Here is a 17,828-nt window from a genome sequence, read left to right on the forward strand (position 1 = left end):
TGAAAATGTTTCTTTTCAAGGGTATTAGAAGTAATAAATAACTGGTAGAGGCAATGGCACCCCACTCCAGTACTTTTGCCTGGAAAATCCCATGGACGGAGGAGCCTGGTGGGCTGCAGTCCATGGGGTCACTAAGAGTCAGACACGACTGAGCAACATCACTTTCACTTTTCACTTTCATGCATTGGAGAAGGAAATGGCAACTCACTCCAGTGTTCTTGCCTGGAGAATCCCAGGGACGGGAAGCCTGGTGGGCTGCCGTCTATGGGGTCGCACAGAGTCGGACACAACTGAAGCGACGCAGCAGCAGCAGCAGAGCCTAGATTCTAACTTGAGTATCTGATTCCAGAACTTGGATCTCTTCACCTCTATGCTATACTGAGCAGTACTTCACAGTCATTGTCACAGCAGAGCATGAGTAAGGTGACAATATTTATTGTCCTAGATAAACACAGGAGGTTTCTCATGGCCATCATTCTGGTGTTGGGGCTACTTGAGCCCCTGCATTTCAGCTTGGGCTGCCAAGAGAAGAGATAAACCAGCACATCTGTAGTGCACTGGGGCACCTGAGAATGATGGACACAGGGCCTGGGGAGCCCTGGGTAGCACTATCAGACTTAACAAGGAGGTTGATTTGGGGCTGAGCATAAAGAAGAACATTATCTTTAAGTTCTTGAAACAGGGTGCCTCATGAAAGTGAATTTTATTATTACTAGAGAAGATAAAAAAAAGAAGAAGCATTTATTAGTGATGTGGTAGAAGGGATTCATCTAGTTGGATTAGAGGAACTCTACGGTTTCTCTGCTGAAATGATTCTAGTTACATCTCACTTATGAAGCCGTTTTTCTCCAAGCCAGCTCCCAGAGATTCTGCCTCCTATGAACTATTCTAGGACTTGTCAGCACTAATGATTTTTATATTTATCAGCCACTACCCTGTGACATTTCTAGTATGTCTAGGTAACTACTGTGTATCGTTTAACTTGTCACTTAGGTGCCCAAACCTCTAATATCAATTGTAAGTTCCTAAGGTCAGTAACCATATATTAAATGTCTTATTATCTCCTACAGAAAGTAAAATATTTCTGTTGAATAGAGTGATGGAAAAATGCCAAGACTGAACTGAGACTGGAGATGATTATCTCTTCACATTATTCTCTCTCATTTCCTATTTCTGAATATAGTACACTTGACTGTCTACATATTCTTGAGCATTAAAATAAAATCAACTCTATGCCAACACGCTACAAAATCTCCTACAGAATTCTTCATAAAAAGAGTAAATGTGGATTTAGCTCCTGGAAATAAAAGCTCTGCAAAAAATACCACTTGCAGGAATAACTTCAACACTCTTTCCTATAATTCCATTTCTACACTTTCACCAAAATCTCACCCCAGACCCTTTCTCAAGTTTCTTTCTTGTTCGTAACCCCGCAATTCTTATTGCTGTTCTAATTGGCATTCTGGTATAATATACACAGTGGTATAATATACTTCTTTTTATCCTGTCATCTTACATATATAGAAGTATTTCATGTATATTTTATACAGCTTTCTATGTGTCTCTCTTCCCAGATAAAATTTAAGCCCTTTGAGAACCAATATTTTCTTCCTATAAATTTGAAGCTATACATGGACATGAAACAACAAAAATACATAGTCAACAGTGGTTCTTCACTAGGTGCTAGATGTGTACACAGTGATTCACCCTGATAAAAAGATGATAATAAAGTCCAAGTACAATTTTGATCCTACATAATTTTTAATGTAGTTCTTATTTTCCTGTTTACTTATACTCCATGAGGTATAGGAGGTGTAATCATGATTACATCAAGTAGAAAAATAATTTCTGAGAAGTAAATTTACCATGTGAGTCAAGGGTAGTGCAGGGACTTTTAACAAACGCATCTCTTGTAATGGGAACTGAGGATACTTCCCAGTTTTCTGTCTTCGGCAATAAGAACTGATGGTAAACAAATATTCTTAGTGGATTTAGAGTTATCAGGAGAGGCTAGGCTGTTGGGAGGTAAGAAAGACATTGGCTGGATAGAGGCTCAGTCATTTAATGGGACTACTACAAGGAATATTATTTACTTCATATCTACTTCTAAATGATGAAGAAAAGAATGAAAATGGTCAAATTTTAAAGTAGTGAAGATCTCATTTACTAAAAACTTCTAGGAACAACATAAAAGTAGTATTAAATTTTAAAGTTTTCTTTAAATAAAAATGCTCTAGTGGCCAAGATACCTTGTTATTTAAATAAATAAAGTGGATGGATACAGACACTAGGGGTGAGGGAAGACTGTAGCCAAATTGAGAGCAAGTGCTTTTCCTAAGGGTACAGCATCCCCTGTTTATCTTTACCTGATGTCTGTCTTGAGTGAATTCAGACATCAATATAAGTCAGATATCCCACTTTTTATTTAAAAATTCAGTCTTTAAAATTTAAATTGAAACATTTTAAAATCTGTATAGGTCAAAGAAAATGTAACTATAGGAAACATTTCTTTCTGATAATAGCAGATAAGGTGATTGAGAGCCACCCACTGCTGGGGATAATTAGAGAATGGGGACAAAATGTACAAAAAATCACTTGCTTGAAGACAAGTAAAAATAACAAGATAGAGAAAAATTACTGTGCTAGAGTCCAGAAACGGAGAAGGCCATGGCACCCCACTCCAGTACTCTTGCCTGGAAAACCCCATGGATGGAGGAGCCTGGTGGGCTGCAGTCCATAGGGTCGCTAAGAGTCAGACACGACTGAGCGACTTCACTTTCACTTTTCACTTTCCTGCACTGGAGAAGGAAATGGCAACCCACTCCAGTGTTCTTGCCTGGAGAATCCCAGGGACGGGGAGCCTGGTGGGCTGCCATCTATGGGGTCGCACAGAGTCGGACACGACTGAAGCGACTTAGCAGCAGCAGCAGAGTCCAGAAAATAAGAGAGGCTCATGAAAGCAAGTCAGGCACTTGGAGCTTTGTTTTACTTGAGGATGTTAAGTGATTCCAGGAGAAAAAGTTGAGAGGCTAAGAAGCTGAGAGTGGAGACTGGGTTCCTGAGCCTACCAAGGGAAGGATCATAGTGAATCCGCTCTGCTCCTTAAACTTTGGGTTAAAATCCTGTAAAGTTCTACCCTAGCAGTGTGAAGCCATTAGATAGTCCTTCACAGGGAATGCCTCTCACTTTGTTAAGATTTCAGTCTTTAAACTTTAACCAAGGTGGTTCCAGAGTGCTAGAATACCAGGTACTTGGCATCAGAAGCAATCTTTGAAAAGGGGGTGGGGGGTGGAATATAGCATCACCTCAAACCAGTTTTATAATTTTGCAAATGTATTAACTCACAATTAAAAAGTAATGAAAAAAGCCAATTTCTAAAGATCACATCCTGTATAATTCTCTCCGCAACACCCCCCACCCCCACCGCCATATATAGAGAGATGGAAAACAGATTGGTGGTTTCCATGGGTAGAGAGTACACGGATTATAGGGGTGCATGGAACCATAACTTTAAGGAAAAGCGTGGGGGAGATCTTTGTGGGGATGGAATAGTTCTGTATCTTGATAGGGATAGTGGCTACATGAATCTATGGTTTACCAGTTTACCAACCCGACTTTCTGGGTTGATATTACATACAGTTACACAAAATGTAACCAGTGGGGGGAACTGAGTGCGGGGTACACACGATTTTTCCGTAATATTTTTGCAGTGTTCCAAGAATCTGTAATTATTTTAGAATATAAAATATAAAGTTTTTTAATATTTTTTATATTTCATACTTTAAACTATAAAAATAAATCAAACAAAAAGCCCAAGTACATCAGAAGATTAGATCACAAGTATGAAAACAAATAGAAACATAAAACAATAGAAAAAGACCGATGGGAGACTTCAGATATTAGAAAATTTTAAGTAACTCTCTTTACTCTGGGTTTCCCTAGTGGTTCAATGGTAAAGAATCCGCCTGCAATGCAGGAGATGCAGGTTCAATCCCTGGATGGGAAAGATCCCACAGAGAAGGAAATGGCAACCCATGCCAGTATTCTTGCCTGGGAAATCCTATGGACAGAGGAGCCTGGTGGGCTACAGTCCCTGGGGTCACAAAAGAGATGACTTAGCAACTCAACAACGTATTTACTGTGCTCACGAAATGAGACAAAATTTAGAATTTTATCAGGTAACTGGGAACAAAAATGAAAATTATCATGATCAAAATTAAGAACTCAGGGAAAGATTAAGATCGGATTCAGTGAAGAGAGAATTAGTAAACTGGAGATAGATCAGAATAAAACATCTCAAGAATAAGGCACAAAGAGACAAAGGATGAAAAAGACAAAAATGAGTGTAAAAAGACATAGAGAATAAACGGTCGAGTTTCGATCAGAGATTCACGTGCCGAAAGAGTGAAGCTTTTCTTTTTCCTTTTGGGAAGGGAGGAAAAGGAAGCTTTTTCTAGCTTCTATGTATAAGCAGACAATTTTTTTTTCCCCCTCTGTTTCTCATCTCTGAGACAGACTCTGAAGTTTGTATGCAAAAGACATTTGACTTGGCTTTCATTGTGTTGCCCAGGGGTAAAAAGTGGAGTGTTGGGAACCAAATGATCATAATTTTTGCTTTTTAAGTGAATCATAGTAATATGCCTCTGATCCAAATATCACATTTTGGATAAGTGAATATTTTAAAAACCCAAAAGTTAGAATGAAGAAAAGAAGCTAGCCACTGAAAAATGCTAATGTGTAACTGTGCAAGTCCATTTCTATTGTTAGCTAAAGAGGCAAAATTATACCAGAGTATTTTGCGATACTGGTGAAATAATGTGAAAAGCAAAGATGTGATTACCATAAATTTCAAGATAGAGGCTACATATTCAAGGGAGGGAGGAAATAGTGATTTGGAGAAAGCAAAAAGGACAGGCTTTGGGACACCACACTTTTCTATTTCTTGACCTAGATATGCTTATATGAGCATTCTTCTTGAGTTAAATATTGAAGGTGACTCTATCTCATGCACAGTTCTGTATGTAGTAGTTCATAATAAAAGATCAGTATACTTTTGGAGAGAATTCAACTTTCAAGTACCTGATTTGAATCTCTAAGAGTTTATATTATAATCTAAGAATTTTATTCTCTCATCTTAGGAAGAACTAGAAAGGGTTTTCTCTGGCTTGGAATCACCCAGCATCTTGCTGTGCATGGAGGGTGGGAGAGTATACAGTCGTACGGTCCCTCAAACACCAAGTGACCACGCTCTCCTTTGTCATTTTTTCAAGAAATGTTCAACTGACTTCAACTTTCTCCCTGTCCTTTCACTTCTCTTTTTCAAGATATGATCCAGCTAATGGGTCTATTACTGCACCAAAGTTTCTTGCTGAAGTCATTAATAATATTCAATAATTCAGCCACTCACTCAACAAGTATTAATTAAATGTCAAAGGATTCTATGGTACATGCCAGATGTACAACTGTGAACTGAATGGATACATCCTAACTTTTGGAGAATTTACAATCTGATGGGGGATGTGCCAATTTAATAGGCAAGTATAATGCCAATTCATCAGTGCTGTGATAAAGGAATAGATGGTATGGTGGGACCATAAAGGAAGAGGACTTAATTCAGAATTTACAGGTCAAAGTAGACTTTTCAATGATAGAATTTCCAAGTGAGATAAATATAGAAAGAAGTTAGTCCTTTGAAGAATGAGGTAGCATGATGAACAGTGGGAGGCAATTCAGAAGTTAAATTACTGGAGCTGAAAACGCTCAGTATGTCTATAGTATGAAATGTGAGGGAAAGTATGTCAGTAACGATATTGGAAGTATCCTAGAGGACAGATCATCTTTGGACTTATAATTAAGGATAAGGTGTGTGGACTTAATTTTAAAAACAACAAAATGTCAGTGATGGTTTTTGAGCAGGATAATAAGATCATACTTGAATTTTTAAAAGACCATGCTGGGGAACAGATTGAAAAGGAACTAGTTTAGTGTAATCAAATAGCGTATAAAAACCATCTTCAAGCTAGAGATAATGACAGTGAAATTTAGATATAATGATACAGATAAGTTACAAGAAAAAAAATATGTATCACGCAGACATTAATCAGAAGGAAGCTGAAGTGGCCATATTAAAGTGGGCTTCAGGATGACAAATATTACCAGGGATGAAGGGAAATAAAAATGATAAAAAGGTCATTCATCAGGAAGATACACCAATCAAAGCTATGAATGTGCCCCTCAACATCTCTGTGGGGCCATATTTCTGGCTCTGGTAAATAGAATGTGTATGGAAATGATGTGTGTTAACTTCCAGTATAAGATAGTTAAGGATCTGATGTTTCTATTTCATGCCATGTGCTATCTGGATGATGCTAAAATGACCTTGAAGCCACAATATGAAAGCAGCCTGGGATGCTGAATCACAACTTAGAAGAGTCTGATCCATATCAGACTCAGATGTGAGCATAAAATAAGCTTCTATTGTGGTGATGAGGTTTTGAACTTGTTTAGCACAGCAGTTAACTTTCTTTCCTTAATTGCAGCCCCTCCTGAGCCAAAAAGGAGCTCAAATGGGAGACAGAAGGAATCTGGTTATCTACCAATGGATAGTGGTTTAAGCAATTATTGTATTTTGCTTTCCTTTAACATTAAAGAGAGTAAAGACTTTACTTTAGATTTATTATTACAGCTAATCTTTTGAGTAATATTATTAATACTTACACTGTTATGTTCTATTTGAATTTTCTTCATTTATCCTCACAGCCTCCTTTTCTATAAAATATTTGAAAGGCATAATAACACTTTACAGCTATATCTCACACTTTGAATATACAGCATATGAATAATAAAAGTTGGATTCCTATAAATGCATTAATATATGCCTCTAAAATTGTATGCACGCATGCGAGCTAAGTTGCTTCAGTCGTGTCCGACTCTTTGTGACCCTGTGGACTGTAGCCCACCAGGCTTCTCTGTCCATGGGATTTTCCAGGCAAGAATACTGGAGTGGGTTGCCGTGCCCTCCTCCAGGGGATCTTCCTGACCCAGGGATTGAACCTGCGTCTCCTGTGGCTCCTGCATTGCAGGCAGATTCTTTACCACTGAGCCACTGGGGAAGCCCATATATTTCCCTATATATGTATAAAATATATATATATATATGGAGAAGGCAATGGCAACCCACTCCAATACTCTTGCCTGGAAAATCCCATGGACAGAGGAGCCTTGTAGGCTGCAGTCCATGGGGTCGCTAGGAGTCAGACATGACTGAGAGACTTCACTTTCACTTTTCACTTTCATGCATTGGAGAAGGAAATGGCAACCCACTCTAGTATTCTTGCCTGGAGAATCCCAGGGACCGAGGAGCCTGGTGGGCTGCCATCTATGGGGTCGCACAGAGTCGGGCACGATTGAAGCGACTTAGCTTCAGTTTATATATATATATATAAATAAATATATATAACTTCAATTTTTATATATATATATATATATATATATTAGTGTCATGGGATATAACTAAATATTTCTGAAGAATATTCCATTCTAAAAATTCAGCATATTTCAGTATTATAATACTTCTGAGACTCTTTAATTTGCTAAGGTATAATTTGAGGCTCTAAGGGTAAACCCTGTTTTTAAAGTTTTCCTAACCTTGTAAGATTATGAATCTTTAATTTTCCACAAATCATCTTATAGAACTAGTGTTATATAAAAAAAAAAAAAGAACTAGTGTTATATAATAAACTTTGGGATATACTGCTATAAATAAATTACTATTTTATTTTCAACACTTATATCGGATAAGAATATTTCATATTTTGATTTGTGTTTTTCATGACACTTTGTGATTCAATTCTTCTATGCTACTGTTGGAGACCCTAGATTAACAAATGTTTTAGGTGGTGGCTGTACTTCATTAACTTTTTTTAATGTCCTTAAACTTTTATAGTATAAGATGTGACGTTTTGATACCCCACCATTATTATTAGCTGATGTCTTCTGACTCTGTGCTGGTTGTTCTTCCTTCTCTCTCCTTCCTCAGTGTAGACGCATGGTCTCTTGTCTAGACTACTGCAACCATTTGGTAGTGCCTTGTCTATAATCTTGAGCCTGTAATTCATGCTTAACGCTGCCTGTGAATTGATCCTTATGAAAGAAAAAAGTGATTATGGCAATCCTTTTCTTAATTCCTAAACTTTATCTCCATTGTCTTAATTGTCTTGTTTAGCACTTAATCACTTCTCTCAAATGAAGAAGCTTACCTTTTTTTAATTCTAAGAAATTTTAACTCTCATACATTTAAATATTGCTTTCTTTTCATCGGGTTTCCCTAATAGCTCACACTAAGCTCTTAGAGGCTGTAGCTTCTAGATCTGTTCTCCTTGTTCTTAACCTTTATTTCTTTATACCCATTTTTTTATCTTCTTGTATTGCATTCCAAAGTGATTCTTAGATTCAGTCTTCTGTACGCTCTACAGTGGTTAGTATGTGTTCTCTGGGGTTGGTGTGGTTTTAAGTGAATTTTATAAAAGTCCTGCAGTTTAACTTTTTATTTAAAATAAAGATCGTAATAGTATTGCTTATTTGACTGTTGTGAGGTAGAAGTAAATAAAATGTATACACAGCACTTAGAAGTGCTTGACATTTAAGTGATCCAGTAAGCGTCAGTATGTTATTTTTTTTTTTAACTTTTAATTAGCTTTTCAGCTGCTTCCATTATGCTGTGCAGTTCATCTATTAATTGTTTAATTTCAACAATTATATTTTTCACTTGCTGGCCATTTTGTTTCTTTCTTATTTGTAATTGTCTATGCTATTTATTATTTTCTATATGTAATATCCTCCCTTAACTTTCCATGGATATTAACTATAGAATATATTCAAATTTATAACTATATAAATTTTGATTATTCTTTGAACTATTTATTGGGTATAAGGTCTTCGATTTTGTCTCTCTTTCTCAGAATATCTTTCCTAAGATCTTTGGTCTTTTTTTTTTATTATGCCCTTCTTCATGGTGGAGATTTTGTGCTGGATTTATTCCTCCATCTGTTTTGATAGCTTCTGTGTAGTGGTCTTATATTTCTTCCATTACACCCTATCTGCTTTTCATATTTTTGAAGTTTCTCTTGACTTCTGCTCCACTGACAGTCTTATACATATTTGAAAGCTTATTTCAGAGAAAGTTTTCTTATGACTTGGCCTTTGCCTAACTCCTCTTCCTCATCTCCCACCATATGCTCCAGCTTCATAAACTATATGTAGTTCCCTGATATTCCCAGTTGAACCCACAGTGCTCCTTTTCAAAAGCTGCCTCCCCTACTTAGATCAGCTGGTTCTTAATTTCATTCCCCACATATCACTATAGGTCAACTCTTCCAGAACATGGTTTCTCTATAAACTTCTTTAATAACACTTCACCACCCTGGACTGAATTAATCACTACTTTCTTTGTATCTCAGCCTAACTGATCTTTTACACTTCTATTGGAGCATCAGTAATATATCATTATCTATATTTGTTTGTAAGTGTGAAAGGGTAGAACATTAGTCGTCATTTTTAGCTCATGATCTCCAATCTCCCTTCAAAAGAAAGCAAATGTCAAGGAATATCTTTCGACTCGCTGAGCTGTGTGATACACGAAGGTGCAAACTGGGGAGCTGAGAAAGATAGAAGTAGTACTATTTACGGAAAGAGGTGGTGGAGGAAAATCCCAGAGTGGGAGGGAGGCTGAAGTCAGACGCTGAGAGGTTGCAAGAGAGGGATTTTGAAGGAGGAGGGAGAAGAGAAATTAAAAAGAAAAAAAAAAAAAACAGTGTAAGAATATTAGGGAAGATTCTTTGTAAGTAGGATGGCAAGAGGGAAAAAAATGGGGGTGACATTCTGTGCAAAATAACTTTTGGGTCCCCAAATTCTTGAGTCTGATTTTTTCAAAAGTTAAGTGATCTGTGTTTTTTTGTTTGTTTCTGGTTTGATTTGGGTTTTTCTTTATATAATTTAAAAAGCTAAAACTTTGCACATATATATGTATACAATTTTACATGTATATGTATACAAGTATATATATATGTATATAAGTATGTGTGTGTATATATATATATATATATAATATATATAATTTGGCTGTATTGGGTCTTCATTGCTGCACACGGGCTTTCCCCAGCTGCAGCAACCAAGGGCTGCTTATTCTTCTTAGTGGTGCCCAGGCTTCTCACTGAGGTGGCTCTCTTGTTGCGGAGCATGTGCTCTAGGCACGCGAGCTTCAGCAGTTGCAGCTCGCGGGCTCAGCAGTTGCAGCTCGCAGGCTCAGCAGTTGCAGCTCGCAGGCTCTAGAACTCAGACTCAGTTGTGGCACACAGTCTTGGTTGCTCCATGGCATGTGGAATCTTCCCAGACCAGGAATCAAACCCATGTCCCCTGCACTGGCAGGCAGATTGCTATCCACTGTATCACTAGGGAAGTTCATATATAATATATTTTGTAAAATCCCCAGTAGGACCTGCAGCAGCAGCCTGTCATCAAGCATATTAATATATTTTTCAGTAAAGTAGATATTCACACTAGTTTGGATAAAGAAAAAGTGTAAGTAGCCTTTCAATAAATTTAGATTTGTTTTCGCTGCCAAATGGATTTACTGAAAATTAATAAAAATGCTTTTGTTTTTAAGAGTTTATTGGATTTCAGAATCATGACTAAACAACTGTGGCCCTACATAAATCCTTGCTGTGCCCTCCCCACCAGATCCTTCTGGCCCAGACTAGGCTCACTCATGTGTCTGTGGTCAATGCTGGGTCACTGATCTGTCTGGGATAGCCTAAGCTGGAACAACTGCTTGTCTCTGTGTGGACTTCCAGCCTTCAGCCAACCAGATTGGGCTAGTTCACAGGGTGGCAGCAGCAGAGTTCTAAGAGTGAGTGGAAGTACATTAAGCCTTTTGGGAAGCAAGCATAGAACAGGATTATTTCCATGGTGTTATTGTGTTGAATGAAATCATCAGCTTAGCACTGATTTATGAAATAGAAGAATAGACTGTCTCTTGCTGCAAGAACCTACAAAGTCATATTACTTGGCACGTAGAATTATTTGAACAATTTTGTAATCAGAATACCGTAATAATAAAATGCTGAGTCTGAACATGAAGTGGGAGTGGGAGGAAAACTGATGCCGTCCAGATCATCACTGGCTGCCTTACCAATGCCAATTTCCCATTTTCCTGTTCTTTCTTGTTACAATGCTTGAACCTTCCTCTAAGTAACTGTCTTTCTCTTTTGCTTGGTAGCTTTGTGGTTTGGGGGACACCACCTCTACGCTCTGCTCAAGGGCACAAATCAATAAGACTTATCACATTCTCTCAGGGGATAGCAATTAGTTAAGAAAAAGGAAGCCGGAAACAGGGACTCCCCTAGCCACACCTGACTCAGAAATATTCGTCAAGGTAAAGTGTATAATTTTCATGATGGTTGAAAATGGAGGAAGCACAGAGTCCCTGCTTCTGTTTAGGACCACCAGATAAGTTAGCCTGAGGATAAATCAATATATGGGAGAAGGCAAGAGGCTAAAGCAGCACACACACAAAAAAAAAAACCAGAATAAAAGTCAAGGTTAGATTGTGCTGACTTTTCTCCTACCTTTGAGCTCCTTGATAGCAAGTCAACAAAATGCCAGCTTGAGCTGGGTTTTCTAATACATATGAAAGCATTTGAATATGACGTATTTTCATACGTTTTTCTATCTCCTTAGACGCCTTAAAGTAGGTACCAGGTTTAATTAATTCCCAACTCTCCAGGTGGAGCATAGTGTCTATCTCATAATAAGTCTGAAATAAGTGTTTGGTCAAGGACCCTAAATAATCTGAAGTCTGCTATAACATAGTTCTCAGTTTTGGATAGAATAGAAACAGTATCTATAAATAAGAAAACAAAAGACAGTAAGTAGACTCCAACTTATAGGGCTTAATTCAAATTTATAAATGAATGTGTAAATAAATTGGTAAGTGAAGAATTTAAACCTGAAATCTATCATTTCATATAATTCTCCTATTTTGTTACCATGATAGCTAAAATAAATAGGTACAAATAAATGCTTTTGGTTAAACAACAACATCTGAACATTGAAACATAGAAAATAAAAGCCTCTAATCAAAAAAGAAGGAAATGCTGCAGAAAAAAAAAAAGCCCAATCCAATCTTTTTTTTTTTTTTTTTTTATGGATAGTGGGTTTCAAATAAAAATAAGAAAAGGAAAAGGAAAATAAGAGACAGAAGAATTGAAGTATAAGTTCATAGTAAAATGTCAGGAACATAGCACTTCTACAAATAGCATCCTTATTTTGCAAAATGTATAAGCAAGATAAGCCTGATTCACTAGTCCTTATTAGCATTTTGATTTTAGTGTTACAAGGAAAAGGGAATTTGGTAATCTGGCAATGGTTGTAGCAGAAATTAACTAAAATAGATGCTTTGCTAAAATGAGAACCAAATAGCAATGTGAAATGTTAGTTCTGTGAGACAGAGACAGAGCTCTTATTGATAAGAATTCTTTCTTTGATCTTAATGGGAATTAGAATGTGATGCGTGTCTCAGCCTGCAAGATAAAATCCAACCTTTTAAAAATCAAGACAAAAATAAAAAACTGTAGCCCACCAGGCTCCTCTATTCGTGGGATTTTCCAGGCAAGAATGCTGGAGTGGGTTGCCGTGCCCTCCTCCAGTGGATCTTCCCAACCCAGGGATTGAACCCCCATTTCTTGGGTCTCCTGCTTTGGCAGGCAGACTCTACCACGAGCCACCTGGGAAGCCCCCCAAAATCAAGACAAAGTAAGTTTAAGTAGCAATAGAAACCAAGGCTAAATATTGGGGAAAAAACACCACAATGAACTGTAAAATATGTAATGAAAGAATCTGTCACTGCAAAATCAATGTCACTGTCACATGTGCTAAGTTATGACATGTGTCTATCAAAAATACTTTGGAAATAATTAAGTGGATCATTACTGTGTTACTCTATCTCCCCCTCACTGTGTAGGCAGACTAAGTAACTCATTACCAAATTCTCTTAACTCAGCGGAGTCTTCGTTTCTATTTTTGTACATTTATTAAAGTCTTATATATTCCTTATAGTCATGTCAGATGAGACTATCGCATGTATTTCTTCAAGATTTATTATTAGGATGGTAAAAACAGATGCTATCTTAGAATAATACCAAGGAAAATGAAATTGCACATTTCAAATACACAAGGCAACTTAATTTGTCCACCCCTTACCTCGCTATTGGCTTCCCTTGTGGCTCAGCTGGTAAAGAATTCACCTGCAATGTGGGACACCTGGGTTCAATCCCTGGGTTGGGAAGATCCCCTGGAGAAGGGAAAAGCTACCCACTCCAGTATTCTGGCCTAGAGAATTCCATGGACTGTGTAGTCCACTGAGTTGCAAAGAGTCAGACACAACTGAGTGACTTTCACTTTACCTAGCTATACTTGGTAATTATTTTTTATTATTGTTGCAGTCTGCACATCACATTTATTGCTTCACACATTTAGTGAAATTTATTGAGCACACACTCTGGTCAGGCACTATGCTAGATGCTGGGAGTTAGAGACGAGAGACATGTTATTAACATCTCTACTTGCAAATGCTTCCCAGTGCAATACATGCCAGCTTGTAGAAGGAACACTTCCCTATCTTATCAGTCTTTCTAAAAATGCCAGAGAAGTCCCAGTGGTTTATTCTATAAGCAGTTGTTCCTGTGTATTAAATGTCTTACAGCCCATTTACCTCCTCCTACAATGTTTTAAACACCTCCCAACTTAACCAGTTGCTCAACTGAATCACTTTAGATACCTGGCATTCTACTGAGTAGAATGTGCTGATGATCTTTCATAAACTGAAGAGTTCCTTTTCCTACTGCCTTCTCTCAACAACAGTAAAGATCAAAATTCTCTTGAGGAAAAGATACAGAGAAACTACTTTAAAATTATCAGAAAATCAAGCATTCAGTTGATCCTCAAGCTAAACCAAAAGGGAAATGGTTGGTACATTTGTCATAGTAATTATACTGAAGTAAAAGACTCCAAAGTATTCTCGTTCCATCTAGCTGTGAATTAATAGTTAAAAAAACAAACAAACAAACAAAACACGTTAAAGGCCTTTTACCCTCATAAATATTTTAAATTTTATGACCAGATGTGCTATTTCTTTTTAAATTGAGCTCTGAGAATCCAATCACTGGAGTGGGTTAGCACTTCTGACAATCTTTAGGGATTTCCTGCTATACCAAAGAAGCTGACTTCAATGGTTTGATTATTGGAAGGAGACAGAATTTGATTTCAAATTAATGCATATTTTCAGATGTTTGTATAAGTGTGGAAAATAGTATTTTTAAAAGGATATCATTTTTAGGAGATAAGATGATTTGTATTTTGAAACTCATGATCCAGAAATGTGTGGGTGTCATAGTGATGTATCTCAGACCGTGAATTTGTTCTTTCTGTCTTTGAATATGGATTTGCACTGCTCCCTCTCAAGTAACTAAGATGTTGAGGCACTTCAGTCTCACCTCATTGCTCCCATAACCCTCTTCATATATCTCTGCAATCATATTTACCACACATCTGTCAGTTTCAGTTCCCATCTTTGCCACCAAAATGAAGATTCCTGTAGAGCAGGGAATATGGTTTATTTATTTCAGTAACCCCAGTGCCAAGCAGAGTTGGGAACCAAAAAGTCAAAGCATATTGGATAAGAAAGGAAGGAAGAGAGTATGGGGGTGGAAAGAAGGGAGGAATGAAAATAAGGAAATATGGAGGAGAAAAGTATGACAATCAACAAGTGGAAAAGTATTTAATAATTGGGTAGTAGGTGGTTAGAAACTCTCTGTTGTAACATATACTTGACAAAAGCATCATGTTTATTAAAAGCTTAAGGTAGAACAGGTTGTCAAAAAGAAATATTCAGGTAGAAAATTACTATGATGGGGCTAAACTCTTTAAAGCACAGGGACTCAAAATAACTATTTACTCTGAAGTCTCAAAAATGCCACAAATATAACAATATAAACTTGGCCTATAACAACTTGACTTCAACATTTACACTTCTTGTGGCTTTTAAGACAAATAGTCACAAGTTTTTTGACCTGACTTAGAATAATAACATTTTTTTTCTGATAAAAAAGCAAGTTTAAAAGAATTTTGTCTTAATTTTTTTGAAGAAACTGAATCTAAATAGTTTGAATTAGTGAAGGAGAATAGCTTAATATGGGAGAATATTAGTTACATACATCATTTTTTAAAAATTGAAATAATTGGGTATTTGGCAGAGTTTATTGATATAGGAAGCAACTTGGATAATTTGGTTTGCCCTACTAACATATACATTCATCTCCTACTAACACATACATTCATCTTTAAGTATTTGTAAGCCTCATAACATCAATAACCTCAGATATGCAGATGATGCCACTCTTATGGCAGAAAGCGAAGAGGAATTAAAGAGCCTCTTGATGAAAGTGAAAGAGGACAGTGAAAAAGCTGGCTCGAAACTCGACATTCAAAAAACTAACATCATGGCATCTGGTCCCATCACTTCATGGCAAATAGATGGGGAAACAATGGAAACAATGACAGACTTTATTTTCTTGGCTCCAAAATTACTGTAGATGGCGACTGCAGTCATGAAATTAAAAGACATTTACTCCTTGGGAGAAAAGCTATGACCAACCCAGACAGCATATTAAAAAGCAGAGACATTACTTTGCCAACCAAGGTCCAACTAGTCAAAGCTATGGTTTTTCCAGGAGTCGTGTATGGATGCAAGAGTTGTACTATAATGAAAGCCGAGCTGCAAAGAACTGATGCTGTTCAACTGTGGTGCTGGAGAAGACTGTTGAGTCCTTTGGGCTGCAAGGAGATCCAACCAGTCAATCCTAAAGGAAATCAGTGCTGAATATTCACTGGAAGCTGAAGCTGAAACTCCAATACTTTGGCCACCTGATATGAAGAACTGACTCATTGGAAAAGACCCTGATGCTGGGAAAGATTGAAGGTAGGAGGAGAAGGGGACAACAGAGGATGAGATGGTTGGATGGCGTCACCGACTTGATGAACATGAGTTTGAACAAGCTCCGGTAGTTGGTGGCGGACAGCAAAGCCTGAGGTGCTGCAGTCCATGGTGTTACAAAGAGTCGGACACGACTGAGTGACTGAACTGAACTGACTAAACTGAAGCCTCAAAATAGCAGTTACAGTTGAAGTATGTGTGATAGACACATAAGGCAGAAAAGGCAGAAAGACCCATAGAACAAAAAGCTAAGTAATATTTTAGCCAAACTCAATAAAAATGCTACTTCTTCTGTAAGCAAAGGATATGTAAGTAATACAAACCTGAAGATAGTCATTAAAGCATAATTTAGGAATAAATATTTTAAAAGAAGTCACATATGGTCAGAAAGAAAGAAAATGGGAAAACCTAGTGCATTTTTTTAATCCCCACAAAGTCTTCAAATTATCTTATGAATACTGACGCTTTTTTTTCCCGTTTTTTATTTTATAGCAGTTTAATGTGAAGTTTGTCATAATCACCAGATATTGGAACAACCCCTGTTGACAATTCTGGATCTTAAATGTCTTTTGAAACTTGAAGTAGCTTAAAAAATGACAAATTCTAGACATGAAAGTAGCGTGGATGGTTTATACAAAGTGTTTCTGCCACATCCTCTTAAGAAGCCCGCCCAAGTAACCAAGCCCTTCACATCATCTGGAAACATTTCCAGGGCCATCATCCCAGTGTCATCGTCCTCTGGTCCAGGTTTCACTATGTTTCTTGTTTCTACTTGTTGTACTTTTTTAGGTGTTGTTGCCTAGATTTTCCTATGATTTCTATTTCCTTAAAAATTACAGAAAATATCAGTTGATGAAAGACCATTAATTTTAAATATTGATAATTCCCAACTTAATTTCTAAGTTGGATGGGTCCTAAGGGAGACACTCTTGATTGCTTGGTGGGTTGGTAGATGATGGTATAAATAAAGTTGGTAAGTGAATAAAATCTGCCTCTTTTGGCCACTTCCTTGTATATATAATTTATCCTCCAGGAAAATCATTTTATTGGGCTTTTCCAGCTTTGCAATTTTAAGGGTCTTACACACCCATAGTCTTAGGGGAATGATATTAGAAGATGTTTGCAGACTTGAGAAAGGATGTTCCTCTGAATACTAGCCCTCACTATGTGGTTCTGGTTGCTGGGAAAAAGGTAAACAGGCTGCATAAGGACCAAGGACCCCTTCTTTCAAAATTCAAGGACTGTTATGACGGATGGAGATGGTCTTACCAATGTTTTATGGATGGAAAGGAAATCAAGACCCTGAAAAAAATCTCAGGAATGGAGAAGTCTAGACTGGTGACTCTGGTTCAGTACCTAGACTCAAGTGATGGAGGCAAGGGCTGTGTTTAGTTCAGTGTTTCAGCGGTTGAATTGTCATTATGGAACCCAAATCATGGCACTACTGTGACCTGTTCTGGGCTTCCCATGTGGCACTGGTGGTAAAGAACCCGCCTGCCAATGCAGGAGACACAAGAGATGTGGGTTCTATCCCTGGGTCGGGAAGATGCCCTGGAAGAGGGCATGGAAACCCACTTCAGTATTCTTGCCTGGAGAATGCCATGGACAGAGGAGCCCGGCGGCCTATAGTCCACAGGGTCACATAGCGTCGGACACAACTGAAGTGACTTAGCAGCAGCATGACCTGTTCAGATCTGGGGCCAAATAGGGACTCACTGAAGCATAGGATTCTGTAGGCCCAGTGTTAACTTCTTGTTGTAGCAACAGAGCAACATAGGCA

This window comes from Bos grunniens, chromosome 14 (genome assembly GCF_055505025.1).
Source record: "Bos grunniens cultivar Pamir isolate PY7600 chromosome 14, Bosgru_T2T1.0, whole genome shotgun sequence".
Taxonomy (NCBI): Eukaryota; Metazoa; Chordata; class Mammalia; order Artiodactyla; family Bovidae; genus Bos; species Bos grunniens.